This window comes from Macrotis lagotis, chromosome 2 (assembly GCF_037893015.1).
Source record: "Macrotis lagotis isolate mMagLag1 chromosome 2, bilby.v1.9.chrom.fasta, whole genome shotgun sequence".
Classification (NCBI taxonomy): domain Eukaryota; kingdom Metazoa; phylum Chordata; class Mammalia; order Peramelemorphia; family Peramelidae; genus Macrotis; species Macrotis lagotis.
In genome coordinates this window covers 6,639,609-6,656,938 of record NC_133659.1, presented here as the reverse complement: position 1 = coordinate 6,656,938, position 17,330 = coordinate 6,639,609, and the positions used below count along the sequence as shown (strand labels likewise).

The following is a 17,330-nucleotide window of genomic DNA, read 5'->3' as shown; positions in this document are numbered from 1 at the left end:
ATTGGCTTGATGAAAAGGCAAAAATAGTAAAAAGCAAAAACGATAACAAAAGTACCAAGAGGTACAAGCAGAGTTATTTAAGGACGGCAAGAGGAGAATGCTCTGTAAAGCTTAAACTACTATATGAATGTGGTTTATTCTTGCTAGTTGGTTCCATGTGGATTGATGACATGTAGTATTTTTATGAGGATTGTTAAGTGCGAGTTACATCTATTGGAGCTGCATGGAGAAGGTCATTAAAAGCATCATCTAATGCCATTTCTGGAAGGAATCTGAGCCATCACTCAGATACCCTCCTCTCACTTTACAGGTGAGGAAACTGAGACTGGAATGTAATATATCCTGAGATAAAAATCCTGACCTAACTCTGCTGAATTCTACCTGCATGAATTTAGATACTTCACCATAATCCAGTTTGCTTGGATTTACACTTGGCAATGTATTTGAGATCCATATGGCTATGAAATCCTTAACTTGGCCAAAAGGCTAGAAAATATTAAAAATGACATGGATGCCAAGAAGAAATTCCCCCTCCCTCCCATTCCTTGGAGCTTTTCTCTGGGACTGTTCTCTGGATGCTTTGTTTATAACCTTAAGAGGATACCATTTCCAATTCAAAACAAAGAGCTTTTATTCTTTTCTCTAGGACTAGGGAATTCAATTTGTCCTGAAATATACTAAACTGCCTTTTAACCAAATTATTCCCAAAATACCAAAAACTACTCTTGAATCACCCTCCTGTTTGGGTGTTTCTGAGACTTGCATCATATGCTTAACATTCTTATTTTGATGAGCAGTCTCTTCCCTTTCTTAATTATGGATTTCTTTATGCAGCCGATGACACAGTGAACGGAGCACTGGCTATGAAGTCAGAAACTATGAGTTCAGATGTGGTCTTAAATACCTATTAACCGTGAGACTGTGGGCAAGTCATTTAACTTCTGTTTGTCTTAATTTTTATAGCTATAAAATGAGGATAAAAGTATCACCTACCTGTCAGAGTCAGTTGCAAAAATATTTAGAATGGTACATTAAACATGGAAGGCACTCTATAAAGGCTTTCCATCTTTCCCCATGTCAGATAGGTGCAGGAGATAGTGACTCACTGCAGGTAAGAGAGGCAAACTGGTGACAAACTGAGGAAAATCTGGATCAAATGTAAATGAACACATGAAATTGTTCACTGGTTCATTCACTCATTAATGAACGTATAATAATCAAAAAGTGCCTACTGTGTCTAGATCACTGGGCTGATGATCAATGAGACAGAGTAACTGTCCTCTTTGGGCATAGCTCTATTATGTCAAGGCATAAGATCTTTTAGTTTACAAGAAAATGTATACACAAACACACACATATAACATACATGTTACAGAGGATTTAACTTAGATGGGATATATGTAAAATATGCATATATATGTTTCTTGTGCAGATTTAAATAAACAGATTTGCATATGCATTATAAGAAGAGACATTACAGATATTTAAGTCAAGTGTATAGGAATTACATAACCAAAGAGGATGAGGCAAATCTTTTAGACATAGAGAATGAGATAGGAAGAGTTTCACCAATAGGTGAAATCATAGGTTATCTTTGGTATAAACAAAAATTGATTATGAGAATGAGGATGATGAGGGTAATAAAAGGAACTGGATGTGTGATATCATTTTTGTTGTTATTGTTTGTTTTTCAGAGGTATCTGACTTGTGACCCCATTGGGAGCCTTTGTGGTAAAGATACACAGTTTGGCCATTTCTTTTTCCAATTCTTTTTGCAGATGAGTAAACTGAGGCAAACATGATTAAGTGACTTGCCCAGGATCACCCAGCTAGTAAATGGTAAGTGTCTGAGGTCTTATTTGAACCCAGGAAGATGAGTCTTTCTGCTTCCAGGCCCATTGTTTTATCTACTCTACCACCTAGCTTCCATGATGGCTTTAGGATAGATCACTTCCAAATGAGGAAACTTCCTTTTGAACTCAGGTCTTCCTGGTTCCTAGCTCCTCACTCTATCTACTCTGCTTTGTCTTGTAAGTCCATGTGTCTATACTAAAGAGGATACTTAGAAGCTCCTGACACTGGATTTTAAATATCAAAGGACCCTAATATTCACTTGGTAGGTGGGTAATATCAATCAGTCAACATCTATTTATTAAATACCTCCTTTGAGTCAGACACTAGGCTAAGTGCTAAATATAAATTAAAAAAAGCAAACAACAAACAAAACCCAACCCCTGACCTCAAGGAGCTTAACTTCAAATTGAGGTGGGGAGGGACTGTATGTCCATAAATACATAAAAAACAGAAAAGCTTCAAGTTGTATAAGATGACCTAAAAGTGGAGGATCCTGGTAGGAGGGTGGGCATGGGTGGGGGTAGTAGGAGACACCTGCTGTACAGGGTTTGCATTAGAGAAGTCTTGCAGTAAATCCAGGGTTCTAAGAGGCGGGATGGAGAGGGAAAATATTCCAGGCCCAAGAGACAGCTGACAAAGTCACAGAAATTAGACAGGGAGGATGGTGTGTGAAGGTCAGTGTCCAGTGGAGGTAGATTGTGGGGTGATTGGAGGCCATTAGGTCGATGAAGGAAAAGGGGCTAAAAAGCTTCGATGTCAAACAAGAATTTCTATTTGAGTCTAGCAACAACTGAGAAGACTAAACTTTAAGGGGCTGGGAAGGTCTTTAGATGATGGGGGAAAAATCCTTTTGGTAGCTGTGTGAATGGTCAAATGCAGAGGAGAGAGATTGGCGGTGTGACAAAATAGTCACTGAGGATTTGGGAACAAAGCTGTCACAAGCATAAGGAAAAAATTATATAGGATTGGTTAAAGAATGTTTTTTTCTGTTTTATAAAGAGTAAAAATAAACTGTGACTGATGAATCACATGGAATTAACCTGAAATCTGATGCTTTTGAGCCTTCAGTCAGTGTCAATAAACAGTTGTTAAGCACCTATTATGTGGAAGGTATCTGCTAAGGAAGTCTTCTGAATCAATCAGCAGGACAATCTCATACTTGTTGCCACTTTTTTAGGGGCAGAAGAATATAGAGTGTTTTGATTTACTGATTTATTTATTTATGGTTGCTTTGTTTTGTTTTGCAAGGCAATAGGGTTAAGTGACTTGCCCAAAGTCACACAGCCAGGCAATTAAGTACCTGAGGCCAAATTTGAACTCAGGACCTATTGACTCCTGGGCTGGTACTCTATCTATGGTGCCACCAAGCTGCCTCAATCATTTTGATTTTATTAAGGAAAATCTTTTTATACTGTAAAATCACAGCATTAATTCTAGGTTCTAGGAGAAAAATAGTAGAATCTTGGCTTTTCAAATGAGTCAAGACTTTATCTCATCAGTAATGTGTCCTCCAGGGACACAAGCTGCTCTGGCCAGTCAGTAGCCCTTCAAAGGTCAATCCCATGCACATTTTACCCTGATCTTGGTCATGATTTCTAACACTGAGCTTCAGGCTGCTCCCTAAGTACCTGCTCCCCATGGAATATCAAGTTTAGACATGAACAAGTTCCACTTTCATTGCTCAAAGGCCCATTTTGAAAAATGTCACTTCAGCTTCGATTTCCCCAAATGTAGTCGGCTAGGGCACACTGTGCCCCACTTCATCTTATTTCAATAAATGCAAGGCTCTAACCTGTCTGATCCTGTATAGACAAACTTGCCAAGGAGGAGGCAAAGCATCTTTTAGTCAATCGATATCCATTTGCTGACGAATAATGTTTTTATAATCTCTGACTTTTCCTGGTGCAGCCGAAAGTGATATACTCTCCCTTCCTCTTGCACTCTCCTCCCTGCCTTTCTCTCTCTCTCCCTCTCTGCCTGCCCCTCCTCTCCCTTCTCTCTGTCTCTACCTTCTCTGTCTCTTTCTCTATCTCTCTCTGTCTCTCTCTCCCTCTCTCCCTGCCCCCTCCTCTCCTTCTCCATGTCTCTGTCTCTCTTTGTCTCTGTCTGTCTCTGTCTTTCTCTCTGTCTCTTTGTCTCTGTCTCTCTGTCTGTCTCTCTGTCTCTGTCTCTGTCTCTCTCTCTCTCTCTGTGTGTGTCTGTCTGTCTGTCTCTGTCTCTCTTTCTGTCTCTCTCTCTGTGACTCTCTCTCCCCCTCCCTTTCAATACTAAAGTCATTTGGAAGAATACTAATTCTAATTTCAAATTTCCTGATGGTAGAAAATGAATCTGGTATTTTCCTCCACTCTAGGAGAAAAAGAAACTGATTGTGGAAGAGGAGCTTGTTAACCTAACCTGAGTGATCCACCAGGACGATCTGAACTTCAGGATCTGTCATTTCCTATAAGTCTTTCCTCTAGCAGATACTTAATACAAATTAATAAGACTGGAAAAAAAGTATCATTATTGGTCATAGTATTGTAAGGGCATCAGATCATATTAAATGATCCACAGATTGGGAGCTATGAGGGCTTCAGAAATCTTCATTTTTCAAATGAATAAACTGAGTCCTTAGGAAATCAGAACTTGCCCAGCATGATGCAAAATAGACAGTGTATGAAATGAGATTTGAACCCAGGAGCTACAACTCTAGAGAAAATATTGTTCAGTGACACATGAGAAATGGTTATAAAAAGAGAAAATAAAATCCCCAAAGAGTATAAACCATTGACAAAAGCTTATTATGTATACGTTTAATTTTCCTGGTGATGTCATGGAACAGAAACAGGAGCTCTGAATGGGGCCGTCTGAGCTGATGATTAATTGCATTTTCAGCCTCATCAGTGGATCCTTTCCCTCTATTGGTACCAATTGCTATCCCTCTGAGAAGTTCCATTCTGTACCATTTTTTCATATTATGCCCTAAGTTGTTCCATCAGAATTGTGTAAAGTGCTAGTGCTCTTTCCCCCAATGTTTTCTATTTCATGGGTAACAGTTATTCAACCTCTCTATGCTTCAATTTCCTCATCAGTGGAAGGGCTATAAGAATCAAATTAGAAATTATACATACAGCGATTTGAAAGAATTACAGGGCTAAAAATATAAACTATATTAATTATGATAATAAGTATAGCCATTGATAATAAGACAACTCCATTCCTCCTAATATAACTACCAGTGGAGAGGATAGTGTCTGAATTCAGAAGACCTGGGTTCAGCTCTTCCCTCTTACACTTGGTCCATATATCTCCCTGAGTTAGTTAGCTTTTTGGGTCTTTTTCCCCATATGAGGATGAGATAATTAGAGTAGATGACCTTGACCTTTTGGGGACATCCATCTCCATACAAATTCAGACTCACCCTGCATCATGATCAAGTATCAGAAAATGCCTGGAGTTCTTACACTATCACAGTTTTATATTCTTAATAAGGAGATAGAATGGTACATTAGAGGGCAAATTGACCTCAGAACTAGATATATCTTGGGCTTAAGACCTGCCTCAGGAAAAAAAAAAAATGACTTCAATCATTTAAATCTCTTAAAGTGCCTAGGCATCTCTTTAAGACCATTGGCTTTCCTGGACCCTATGTGTAGGGGGTTGGGAAAACCAATTTCAACCTTTATGTTCAAAGCAGAGATATATAGATGACATCACCTCAAGTTTGCATCACATCTTCTTTCCCAGAAGTGCAAGCAATATTTGGCCATTTCATAAAATTATTTTTCAACTAGCTGATTTTAGCAGTGCTAATTGCTTGGATGGAGTTTAAATATGAAGAAATGAAATTTTCAAAAAAATTCCAAGTAACTTGTAATAGTTTATATATGCCAAAAGTTAATGATGGAAATACTGATTATGAATTATGTTATACAAACTTTGTTCTCTGCATTATAGGAGTTTACTAATAGTTTTACATGAGAATTTTATAAGAAAACTGCTTTCCTTTTAGAGAACAACAGCTTTTATTTCTTTCCTTTCTGTTCTCTAGTTACATTTTTTTACTAGTATAAGAAAAAAATTTAGTTTAAACTTATCTTGATTGTTTTCAGATGTTATCCTAAAGGAGCCCTCAAGAACATAACAGTTGAGAGCAAAAATAGTTTCTAAAAGAATTTTTAAAAAACTAAAGAAAAGTTTCTGAAATGATTTTTTTTATGTAATGGTATCAGACTAAGAATTCAACCAAAAGTTTCAGGCTAGCAGGTGAAAAGGTAAAGGACAAAAAAAGCATAGAATGTTAGCCCCTTGAGGGTGGGAGTTGTTTTATTTCTATCTTTGTGTCATTCCCAGAGCCTAGTATAAGACCAGGTTCATAGTATGTGAGTAAAGAATTGATGGTGAATTGATTGATGGACTTAATTCCCTTGCAATTTGTAAAATATTAGGTAATCCTACATTTACTCTCTACCTTTGTAGATAATTTGAAAAGTTATCCAACTGGAGGAACATTTCATTGATTGGCCTCTTAATTATGACCAGTTTCCTTATGGTGACCTCATATCACTAATTTTCTTACAGTGGTTCCAAGTTGCAATAGATGGCATTCCTTCCTTCTTTCAAGTTTCTTTTATATATGTCAAAAACCCCACCAATCTTCCAGTCTCCTGGGTTTTAGCCTCAGCATTTTCCCCAGTCTCTCACAAGCTTTCATTCCTTATAGTTCATCAATTTTCATCTCTACAAAATCACATACAAAAGACTCCTCTCCATTCACACAGCCATCACTTTGGTTAAGTCCCTTTCATCTCTTGCCCTGACTATTGCAGTGTCCTCAGAATTGGTCTCTCAGTTGCAACCAGCAACATCTCAAGGCTCTCCTCACTCCAATCCCTCTCCCAGATTTATCTTAAAGTTATTTTCTTTAAGTACAAATTTTTCAATGTCATTGTCCCAATCAACTTTATTCGCTCCCTATTGTCTATACATCAAACATAAACCTGAAACTTTGGCTTTTAAAATACTTTACAAACATCCTCAACATTTCTTTCCAATCACATTACTTTTCTCACGCTCCACAAATCAGTCAAATTGTATGTACCTCTGGTCTTCACATATGCTTTTCTATCTTTCTTCTTTGAGTTTTGTATGGTCAATCCCCCCCCCAAGGCTGTATTCTTTCCTTATATCTGCCTAATTCAATTTTTCTCTTCTTTCTTCAATAAGTGACTTAAGCATCACATCCCATTCAAATGGTTCCCTAATTCCTCAACTGCTAATACCTCCCTTCTTCCACTATTCTGTATTTAACTAATATATTTATCTTGGCAAATAGATTTATTAATTATATACATAATCACACTGTCCCAACCCTCTTTGGGCAGTTTTAAGATATCAAAGCTTAAGAATTTTGGGAATGCAGACACATATAGACATAGACATAGACATAGACATCATAGACATAGACACAGACATATACTTATAGACAGTGTGAGTGGTAGAGCCCAGATTCAAACCAAATGATGAATCTATTGTATTTTATAAAAGTTAATTGCTAATTCTTATTTTCAGTTTGAAAAATATAAAGTCTCTCATGCTTTGGCTCCTGGGTAACATTGGCATTCTTTCCATAGTCAACACTCTGTACCTCATTAAGAAACATTGAGTAGCTCAGGAATCTATTCTACTTCTTGGTGGTAAATAAAACAACCCCAATTTTGGAATGGACAGTCCTCAGAAAAGCCCCACTGGCTGCCTTCCTTCCCCTCCACCCAGGCTACACTGGAGTGTAGAAGTTGGCAGTCCTCCATTCATTATCTTCACCAACTGAATGTGCTATTAGCTCACTCCCACTTTTGTATTCTTCCTTTCCCATCATCTTTCCCAGGCACTTGTCCACTTGCATCAGCAGTCCACCCCTCACCACTGCATCATAGCCTCGTTGCGATGGTTGATACTTCTAAATAACACTTGGGGCAAATGCATCTTGAGTTTGACTCCCCAGTGCTATCATACAAAATTCAGTATCCTTAGTTTTTTCTCCCCGGTCTCAGGAGCTAATCCTTAAGACTATAGCTTAAAGTCTTAAAATTTATGGCAGATGCTACATTAGTGGAAATAGACAAGCTATGGAAAGGAATGTTAATATCCTGCAAAACCTGAATTTTAATCATTTTAATGTAGCTAGTTATTATGACAGAATCCCATTGGTTCATGTTTGTAATAGAGAAAATTCAAATTATTAATTTTCAAGTAATAATTTTAGAAAAGAGAAAATTGGTAAATCAAGTGAATTTTTCTGATTTTTTTATATTTGATTTTTAAAAATTTCTCACCCAATGAAACTATCCTCAACCTTGGAGGGTCTGTCTTTTTCTGCTTTATCCTCCATATAGGATTAAGATAAATAGGTCCTTGAGATTGAGTCCTTAAACCTTAACCCTAAATGAGTGACTGTTTGTATGGGTGGTAGAAAGGCAAGAAGACGTTACCATCAGTAGGTAGTGAAAAAACAAGTTAGGTCGATCAATCAACAAATTGAAAATCATTAAGAGTTCTCTGTAACAGCTGCTATGTTAGTTTGGGAGTAAAAGTCAAAAGTTCAATACAAAGGCAGGCATAGTATAGTGCAGTTATGTCAAATTAATTAGAAACAGGGCCAACTCAAGTGTAGGTGAGAATACCAGTGGCAGTAGATTGACTTGAAAATTATATATTGAGTTTATTGATGTTTTTATTTGTTTTATATAATATTTCTCAGTTACAACTCACTCTGGGCCACACTTAGGAGGATTGAGGACTATAGTGCATGAATTTGAAACAACTCATGTCATTGGAATAAGGCTGACTTGGGAGTCCAACCTCTGACACTGAGTGGTTGCATCACTAAGGGAAGGTTTCAAACTTTCAGAACTCCAACCAACTCTAAGACAATTAATTATAGTGGAATTGGAAAACTTGATTAGGAATCTCCTTTATAATAAAAATAATGGATATCACAACGAAAAAGCAACCAAGAACAGCAAAAAAAACATAAAATAAAAAATCTTAACCAGAAACTAGAGGCAGTTTGGCAGAGGGAAGAAGTCAGGAAGACTTAGGTTCAAATCCTATCTCTTATTAGATGTTTGTTCCAGGGCTAATCTCTTTGGGTCTCAATTACAAAATAAGATACACCTGTTGACTTCTAAACTAACTTCTGGCTGTGAATCTATGAACCTATGAGGCTCAGATTTTATAGAGTGTGTTCTGGGTGCCTTAAATGGGAAAGACAGGGCCAATGGGAAATCTCTTCTAGGGCATGTATATTGGCATCTTCCTCCATGTTCTTTCTTTACAATTCGATGGAATAAGCCAAAAATCTCCTTACCACAAAATTAGGACAGTATCTAATCATCCAAAACTGAAATAAAATAGCTTTTGAATGAAGCCAGGTCAATCAAGGTTTCTGTTATTCTTTGATGTCTCTTGGGTTTCATTATAGGTAGAGAATTTGGCCAGGACCCTGTCATCCTTGGTGAAGAGATGACTGAGCTCCCCACCAATCCCCTCTCTATCTTCAGTCATAGAGGCCAGATTCAAACTCCCATGTTCCTGATTCCAAGTCCAGTGCTCTACTCACTGTGCCACCTAGCTGCCCTTTGTAGGAAGAAGCTTTATATTAAAAGAAGCACAACTTCCAGTAATGAAGAACTAATAGTTCTTTCCTCTGCTGTAGACATTCCCAGTTCCTTCATCTAATCTTCATAAGATATAGAGAGAAGCCATTTCTCCATGCTAATAGCCATTCTGAAGATGATCTGTATCTTATCAATATCCTCTCAACCTGTTTCATCCAGACCTTAATATAATAATCTCAATAATGTCCTAGTATAGAAGAATATTCAAGGAAGAAATACTGTTAGGTTCCTGCTGACTAGTTTACCCTTTACCCAGAAGAAGGTTGAAAAGTCCTCTGTTTATTCAACCAAATACAAGTGCTTAAATACCCTTTTCCACTCCCAATCCCGAGGCATTCTCTAATTTCCAGTCAAACAATGTCCAATGCTTGAGTACAGCAGGTGTTAAAAGCTTACTTAGTACTCCTACACACAACAGTCCCTTACAAAATAGCTATATTTAAATGTATGGAGATGACTTCCTTCACTGTCCCAACTACTGAACCATTGAAATCAAGTTGTGCTGCTGACACATTACATATGTCTTACATTATATTACACTGTTTTATATTACATTACATATGTTTTATATATGTGTGTATGTGTTTTAGTGTGCACATATTTGTCAATAGACAGAAACATAGGTGCTGTTCAGCAATATCTAGCTCTTCATGATCCTGTGCACTGTGCTCTCCATGGGTTTTCTTGACAAAGACACTAGAGTGTTTCTCCATTTCCTTCTCCAGTGTTAAAGCAAACAAATGTAAGCATCAGAGGTCAAATTTGAACTCAGCTGTTTCTGACCTCAGGCCCAGAGCTTTGTCCACTGAAAGACCCAGCTGCCTCCCAGGTAAACAGAGAGTAAGTGACTTCAGGAAGCTCATGCAATTAGTAAGTGTCTGAGGCTGGATATCAACTCAGTTCTTCTTGACTACAGGTTCCAGACTTTACTTAGCTACCTAGCTACCATATGTATGCATATATATCTGTATCTCTATTTACCTCTACCTACATCCACTTATCTATTTTATCTATTTGAGAGAGAGAGAGAGAGAGAGAGAGAGAGAGAGAGAGAGAAAGGACTAAAAGGACTATGCCTAGGCAGGGGTAGAGGTGGCCTTGCTACTTAGTTCATATTTTCTTCTGGTTCAAAAGCATTTGCAGTTATACCTGAAAGGAGTCAGGAGTTAGTTGACTATAAAAAAAGTCTTGATCTTCATAAGATATACCAGGAGAAAAGAAAGGAAAGAAAAATTAATAAAGGAAAAACAAAACAAATCTGACTTCAAGTTTAGCCCTAGGGGCATTGCGCCTTATTCTTCACCACTGAGCATTTTGGTGATAACTAAAGGATTGTCAGCTTCCCAGGAACAGGGAGTTTCTAGTCATTACTTCTAACAGATTGAAGAGGAGATGACTTGGGTGACCCTGAAGAAATGACTCAGAAGACAATAGCAGGGACCAGTGCCCAGCAAGTACCAGAGTGCTGTTTAGCTAATACAAAAGCTCAGCAGTCATCATTGCATCGGCTAAGATCACAACATTCTAGTTTTGGCTCTCAGCTAAGTTCTTGGCACAGTGGAAGTGATTATTAAATCCTATTTGATTAACACAGTTGTCTACTATGCCGCACTGTCCAAGTTGGTTTTTATAATGTTCTTGTTGTTTTGTTGTTTTTTACAGATGAGGAAACTGAGGCTCAAGTAGAGACACTTTTTAAAGGTCATAATCTCTTAAGTGGAGTTTCCAAGGTAGGAAGGGACTTGAATTTAATCTGAAATTAAGCACTATTTTCGAGAATAATATGAAGAAATGCCACTTATTTTAGTCTGATATAAAAGCAATATTGGAGGCTGGAAAGAATTAGGTTTTAGTTCCAGCTCTGTGCCACACTAGCTTGGTGACCAAGGGCTTGGCCCTTCCCCTCTCAATGATCCTGTCAGCTCCCTACAATCCTCCATGGAAGACTAGTCACTGATCTGAACCAGGGAAGTGAGTGTCCATGCCAAGAATAGCCTAGACTCATGAGATCACTGAACTGGACCTTCCTACTGCTTCTCACTCTTTGGACAGTAGCAGCAGCAGCAGCAGCAGCCACATAAAGGGACACCAGCATCTTTCACTGTGGGGAAGGGGAAATTGAGGGATTTTCTCTAGAAAGCTTCCAGAAGGAATAATTTGATGTGAAAAAGTAGAAAGGATTATTTGAAAAGTATTGTAGCATGCTCATTTTAGGATGAAAATTATTAGGCTTACTAACTAGAAAAGAAACATGGAACATGTCCTGTTGAAATCATTATCATTTCCTGCTCTTCCCCCTGTTTTACAAAAAATGAAAAGGGAATGGTCTGTGAAAGAGGTGAGAGCTCTCCTGAAGATCTCACTGGGTCTTAGTTCCCTCTTTTGTTAGGTAAGTGGCTTGTCCTAAGTGGCTGCTGAGATGCCTTCTTTCACTAAACCTTGGATACTATGGACCCGGGACAGATCCCATTTGTCTTCAGAGGATGGTGGGTGGGAAAGCTTTAATCCCCTATGTAATTTTGGGCAAGTCTCTCCAGCTCACAGTTTTCTCAACTGTAAAGGAAGGGAACTAGACTAGATATATCATGGGTTCTTCTGCATTCAACCCATCCTTTTTGATGCTTAAAACTCTTTCTTTGAGGTAGGAAGGCCCAGTTTTTTCAGCCATGGGAGAGAGGTTGGATGAATGAAGGAGTGAAAAGTATTTATGAAGTGCCTACTATGTGCCTAGTACTAAGTGCTGAAAGTAAAACAAAACAAAGCATGACCTACTTGGCCTCAAGGATCTTCTATTCCTATGGGGCTGGGTAAGTAGACATTTCACATACATGTACACACAATGTATATGCCTACATACATGGATTTATACATGGATATATGCACATATATCTTTACACACAGAGAGAGAAAGAGGACTTGAAAAGGGAAGGAAATTATGGATCTGGAAATTCATAATGATGGAGAATAGAGTCCTAAGGAAGTTAATTAATCTACCTGAAGCAATTATATGTGGATTTGATCATAGTTCTCGTATAGAAGGTGTTGAGGAGCGGTTATGGAGTTAGGGATGAAAATGGCAAGAGGAAAAATGATCAATAGGGCCAAGGAAGTGCCAGAGTAGGGGCTTAGCCCCATCTAGGTATGCTTTCTGCAAGTTCACTTTGGAGGATGAAGCCATTCAAGCAAACAAGGAAACATTTACTAAACACTTACTATGGACCAGAAACCATGCTTTTCTTAGGGGATGTTAATACAGAGGTGAAATAGTCCTTGTCTTTTAAGAAGTTACATTGTATTATGGAAAAAGATATATAAGTATATGTGTAGATAAATGATAGGTAGATGATAGCTAGCTAGCTAGCTAGATAGATGGATGGACAGACAGACAGACAGACGGACGCACGGACGGACGGATGGATGGATGAGAAGGATAAATAGATAGACAGTCAGCTCAAGTTTGGGTGATAAGGGTGTAGCAAGTCACTGATTTGAGTTCTGAAGGAAATTAATGATAACTGGCAGTATCAGTGAGAATGGAGATAGCTGATTTATAAGAAGTATAACCTGTGAAAAAGAGGATTCCATATCACTGGTGAGGAGTACCAAGACAGTTAGTTTGCTTGCTCAATAGGGCACATGAAATCAGTCAATGGACAGTAAACCTACAAAAGGATGAGATTATAAAATGCTTTCAATTTTCCAATGGAAGAGTTTGAATTTGACCCTGAGGGTAATAGGGAGTCATGAGAGTTTTTTGAGCAGGCAAGTGACCCAGAGTCACATAGATGTTGGACTGATCCTCTAACCAGCTCCTTGGATTTCCAATTTTATAACTGCAGTTTAAATTAATCCAGTCCTGGGATTCCTAATAACCAGGAGATACAGAAACAGATTTGTGTGCTACTTTAGCTCCTGCTTTATTAGCATAATCCAGTCAGTAATGAGATAGGCCTAAATTGTGCTAAGAAAGATGGCTAACCTTTTAAAATAAACTGATTATTTACAAGCATAAAATGAAATTAATTTTGGATTATTACAGTGGTGACATGAGTAAACTGCAGTTATTAAGGCAGAATGCAGTGATATTAATTCAAGTTAGTGAGTAATTATTAGTATTTCCATAATTTAACCCTTTGATGAGGTCTGGTATTCTCTGAGAGGTACAAGAATGTCATATTCTAAACCAGTTGCCAGTTTGAGAAAAAAACAATAAAAAACAACTTTTCTAGAGGATCATTAAAAAAAATACCTCAATGTCTACACAGACATACAAATTGAAGTAAGTATTTAAAGCCATTACCTGGTTATTTCTACATGTCAATCATCTTGGTATTCAAGGTAAAGGTACTATTGTGGTTGTTTTGCCTGGGGATTGTGTAATATCCATTAAAAATAAAAACAAAACCTTCCCTTTATAATTATCATTCAATTTCCTCTTCCTCATCTCCCACAGTGAGTGGGAGTTTCTCTTCATATCTAAAGATGATTGGATTGGAGGTAAGAGGCCTGGGTTCTGTCTACATAGCCCACCTTCATGTTTTTGCATGCCTTTTATCTAGGCCTAGAATTCACTCTATTTTCAATTCCACTTCCCAGAATCCTTAAAGTCAGGTGCAAATTTATAAGAAAAGCCTTTGATAATCTAAGAGAAAGAAAATCTGGGCTGCCCCTACAAGGTTAAAGGGATGGACATATAGTGGGTGTAGGCAAGATTTCTGCCCTGGAGGAACAAATGATCTAATAAGAATGTGAACTCCAGAGGCAAAAACCTACACTCTTTACAAGAAAATAATGGGCTTATCCTCAGGTTATTTTACATTTATCTTTATATTTGGCATCTTAAAATGGAATGTAAGCTCCATAGGGAGAGGGACTGGTTTTAGTTTTATTTTTGTTTTACCCCCATTTCTCAACACTGGGCTTTGTGAATGATGGAAAAGTCTGGCCAACAAACCCAGTCCTTATGAGCATTGAAGGCCTGTAATCCCCACATGGATTTTGGAGTAAAATGTATATTTTGTAACTGGTTTGGAACAGTGTAATAACCAGTATAGAGTGGGGACTCAAGGTAGTTGCATCAGAGAAAGATGCCTCCCACCTTTCTGGGCTGCCTCTACAAAGCCCAAGGGGATGGAGAAGTTGTGTTTGTGTTTGTGTGTGTGTGTGTGTGTGTGTGTGTGTGTGTGTGTGTGTGTAGGCAGAATTTCTGCCTTGGAGGAACAAATGATCTATTTAGGGTATGTGACCTCAAGAAGCAAAAACCTTCCCTGCAAACAAGGAAGTGATGAGTGCCTCCACTGACTACAGAAAGAATAACTGGTAGATTAGGGAAGCCCACTGTCCAAATTCATCACTTTGACCCACTCTGGACACAAGGAACAATGTCGGTTCCACCCAAAGGAGGAACTTGGAACAATGAGTCCTTCCTAGCTGTCCTACTGCCTGAATCTCCCAGGCCCAGAGTCTTTATGGCCATTTTATAATGTGACCCAATCCTACCGCAGATGATAAAACCTGTATTAATCTTCCGGCCTTTGAAACAATCTCTAAACAGTAAGAGCACAATTATCCTTCCCCACTTGCCAAAAGGCCTTTGACGTCAGGGTGAGCGATTGCATGGCAGAATAGCAAACCCTCTAGATTGCAGCAAATGGAAATAGGATCAAAAGCTTTGGAATGATCATTTCTAGGATCCTGGAAACTAGAACTAGGACCCTAGAACTGGAAGAAGAGACAGGCAATCTAGCCCAACCCCCTTGTGATAGTGAAGAAGACCTCCAGGCCAGGGAGATGACAGAATTTCCTCAACATTAGACGATGAAACCCAAGTCAATATTCTTTTCAGGATAGCACCTAAACTCTATTGAAATCCCAGTGTTAATGCTCACTTCCAGTTAAATGGAGGAAGACAAGGCCCTCAGTATCTTTGGTCCTCAGTTTCCTCATCTGAGGAATAATTTCTGGGGTACCTAGCTCCTGAAATTTTCTTAGCATGTTTCTTGGCTAATAAGCAAATGAGAGAGTCAGTTGGTGAAAAAGAACTGATTGGTAGACTCTGCTTCAGGTGCTGGGAAAAGAAGCACAGAAAGTATTTAGAATGCTTCAGAATCCTGCAAATGCCATAGAAACACTAGCTCTGAGTAGTATGGTCTTAGGGAGGAGGTTTTTAGGGGAGGGCATAGAGACTAAAGCCAATTTCTAGAATCCATTTTCAGGTAATGTGGATGAATGGTGAATGTTCCAGTTGATCTTTCTTCCTGGCTTTAAATTGAAGATTTTTAAAAATGTTATCCTTCCATATCAGGTGAAACATTTGAGTATCACTGATGCAGAGAAACATGGGCATGGGGGTGATGAGATCAGTTGGAGACAAACTTTGTAAATCTTTAGTTTGCATCTAATTTAGGCCACATCTGAGGGCCTGACCTTCCACTTGGACTGACTTGCTTTTTCTCCAGCAGCCAGGAAACACAGGTCCTTGAAGACCACCCAAAAGGGACCCCTCCCCAAAAGGCAAAATCTCCAATGAGGGACTTGGATCACTCCAGGTCACCACCTCCTCCCATGGACTCAGGGAGAGAACTCAAGGGGAAGGAGGAGCGTGCTCACTCTTTTTGACCTTCTAGTCTCATGTTGAATGCTGGCCTGCTAGCAATCCACTGGGCCTTCTCTTTAAACTCTTTTTAACTTGTCTATCCCTTTCTTAATATGCTGTAACTTTAATAAATGTCTATTTTCTTTCCAAAACCTGCATTCCTGAGTCTGAGTCGCGATTCCTCGAGGAGCAGAACTGAACCCAAGAAACAAATCAGCGGCTACGGCATGACTAGGGAGGAGTGATTAGGGTTCTAGAATAGGATTCAGCATTTGGAGAATACTGACAGGAACTCAAGTTCTTTGATTAACTTTTCCTTCCTTCCCAGTTTTACCTACTGTGACTTGTCCTCCATATAAAGTGTCCCAGGACCTCTTACCCCCAAATGACTACAATCTATCATCTTATTCACAAATACTGTTAGAGTACTAAGGTTTACAAATGATACAATTTTTTAAAATTCTGAAATTATTGGGGATAGGGGAAGAAGGTGTTCTTCAGTCCCAATGCACTTTCATGTAAAAGTGGAACAAAAGACAAAAAAGGTCCAAAAAGCCAAGCTCCAAGACAGGGTAATGATATGGGGAGCTATTTCAGAGTGAATCTAGAGTTACCAGCATGGTAATAAACACCACATCATGCAAAACAAAGAATGAGCAGCCACCAATAACTCAAACAGAAGATCTCACTTATAGTGTAAATGAGAAGTTTCTAGTTTTCCTTGAAGAATATGATGATGATGATGATGATTGTTATTATTATTAATTTGTTTATAGCTCCAGGTGCTCTTCTTATAGCACTGCTGCTTGACTAATATACAAGAAATAAGGAAATACTTGAACTTTACCTGTAGGGTTTACCATCAAGAGGAAACCTAGAGGGCAAGTTAAAGGAATAGAATGGGGCTACTATAACTGGGTGCATTATTTTGAGACAGTCCTGAAAGGGAGTAAATAAGTTCTTTGATTTTTTTTAATAGCCTTTGTTTATTAATCTACAAACTGGATTCAACAATATCTGCAGAATTTATCAGAGAAGGGTAAAAAGCTCAATAAAATATGTAAGATTCTTTTTTTAAAAAATTTATTTATGTAAGGCAATGGGATTAAATGACTTGCCCAAGGTCACAGAGCTAGGCAATTACTGTGTCTGAGGCTGGATTTGAACTCAAGTCCTCCTGACTCCAGGGCCAGTACTCTATCCACTGAACTACCTAGCTGCCC

At 38.4% G+C, this 17,330-nt stretch overlaps 1 protein-coding gene across 1 annotated transcript in view; it reads right to left on the bottom strand.

Moving 5' to 3' along the window:
* The window catches only part of NEGR1 (neuronal growth regulator 1), an 817,401-nt gene that overhangs the window by 307,547 nt on the left and 492,524 nt on the right, over positions 1-17,330 (bottom strand). The window lies entirely within an intron of this gene.